Here is a 2,284-nt window from a genome sequence, read left to right on the forward strand (position 1 = left end):
AGACATGGCTGATGAAAGAATGAGAATTGGTGTTAATGCTGGAGATGATCAAAACAATGAAAATGCAGCCCAAGGGGAAGAAGTTGTTAATGCAAACGTGCCTAGGGGAAGTATGATGGATCATGCTTTTCCACGTTTTGATGACTTGAGAGAGAGTATAGCAAGACCAAGAATCGATGCAAATAGTTACAAGATGGATTTTAGAGTTCTTCAAATGATTCAAAATTCTCAATTTGGAGGACATCCTTTTGAAAATCCACACACACATCTGAAGAAATTTGCTATGATCTGTGACATGCAAAAACAACCTGGAGTGTCTGATGATGCAGCAAGATTGAAGCTATTCCCGTTCTCTTTGAAAGATAGAGCATTGGATTGGCTTGATTCTTTACCTCACAACTCCATTACAAATTGGGAGCAACTCACTGATGCATTTCATGCACAATATTTTCCACCTAGAAAAACTCAAGAGTTGAGGAATCAAATGACAGCTTTCAGACCAAGAGAAGATGAAACTCTTTATGAGTCATGGATGAGATGGAAGGAATTAGAGAGATTATGCCCACATCATGCCATTCCAAAATGGATGATAAATCAGAATTTTTACACAAATGTCACTCCTGCAATTAGAGGGATTATTGATGCTCAAACAGGAGGGGAATTTATTATGAAGCATGAAGATGAAGCTTATGAGCTATTGGAGAAAATTGCAAAGAATACTCATCTTTGGAGTAGTCCAAGAGGACCAGCTCCAACTCAAAAAAGGCAAGCTGCTGGAATGTATGATCTTGATCCATTCAACATGATTAATGCAAAGTTTGATGCACTTACAAATGTCTTGGCCAAGAAGATGGAAGATTTGAGTATGTTGGTTAGTTCATCATCATCAGCTGGAAGTTCACAACAAGTGGCTTATGCAGAGGAAACTACCAGCTGTGGAGTAGATTATGGAGAACAAGCAGCATATGTTGGTAATTATGGAAACAAGCAAATGGGGAATCCTTACTCTCAAACTTACAATCCAAATTGGAGGAATCATCCCAACTTTTCATGGGGAAATCAGCAAAGTCAAGTTCCAAATCAGAATTTTCAACCACAACAGCAAAGTCAAGTTCCATATCAGCAAAATAGGCAACCATTGCCTAATTTTCAGCAGAAAAATATGAACCCTCCACCAAAACAAAGAAGAACGAAATTCCACCATCAAGCTTTATTGCAACAAATTCTTGCCAACCAAAATAAGCATGATGAGGAGATGAGAGAGATGAAAGCACTACCGAAACAGATGCAGAATCTTTGAAAAATCAGATTGCACAACAAGCATCTTCCTCAAGTGCCAAGTCTTTTGGAAAGCTTCCAAGTCAACCAGAAAACCCAAGAGAGCAGTGTCAAGCTATTACTTTAAGAAGTGGGAAAGTTATAAATGATGAGAAGAGTGAAAACAGTGAGAAGAGAGAAAATGAGAAAAATACTGATGAGAGTGAAAAACAAGAGAGTGCAGAAAATTGTAAAGAGAAAATTGAAGAGAAGGAAGAGAAATATATACCTCCTGAACCCTACAAGCCACAACTTCCCTTTCCACAGAGATTTCACAAAGCCAAGCTTGATAAGCAATTTGGGAAGTTCTTAGAGGTTTTGAAGAAACTTTACATAAATGTGCCTTTTGTAGATGCTCTTTCACAAATGCCCTCTTATGAAAAATTCTTGAAAGAAATTCTCTCAAACAAGAGGAAACTTGAAGATCATGAGACTGTAACTTTGACAGAAGAATGTAGTGCTATCCTCCAAAGGAAACTTCCTCCAAAGCTCAAGGATCCAGGGAGTTTTTCAATTCCATGCCACATTGGGGAATCATGTTCTATAAAAGCTTTATGTGATTTAGGGGCTAGTGTAAGCCTTATGCCCCTCTCCATCTATGAGAAGCTCAACATGGGAGATCTTAAGCCAACCCACATTTCTCTTCAGTTAGCTGATAGATCAATTAAGTATCCTGAAGGGATTTTAGAGAATGTGCCTCTGAAGGTTGGGAAATTCTATATACCTGTTGACTTTGTCATCTTGGACATGGAAGAGGATTCTAATATCCCAATCATTTTGGGGAGGCCTTTCCTAGCTACAGCTGGTGCTTTGATTGACGTGAAAGGTGAGAAGCTTACTCTCAGAGTCGGAGAGGATCATTTAGTCTTCAATATTGGCAATGATAAGAAGAAGCAACATGAAGATGTAGACTCTTGTTTGAGAATTGATATAGTTGATGAGTTAGTAAAAGAGCACTTTAGAAAGA

The 2,284-nt window shown here is 38.4% G+C and overlaps 1 non-coding gene across 1 annotated transcript; it reads right to left on the reverse strand.

The window, feature by feature from the left end:
- Positions 1 to 468: 468 nt before the first annotated feature.
- Positions 469 to 576, reverse strand: LOC131183579 (small nucleolar RNA R71). The gene has a single exon (XR_009151624.1). It is a non-coding gene; the product is annotated as a small nucleolar RNA R71 (small nucleolar RNA).
- Positions 577 to 2,284: the final 1,708 nt, after the last annotated feature.

Source organism: Hevea brasiliensis, chromosome 9 (assembly GCF_030052815.1).
Source record: "Hevea brasiliensis isolate MT/VB/25A 57/8 chromosome 9, ASM3005281v1, whole genome shotgun sequence".
Taxonomy (NCBI): Eukaryota; Viridiplantae; Streptophyta; class Magnoliopsida; order Malpighiales; family Euphorbiaceae; genus Hevea; species Hevea brasiliensis.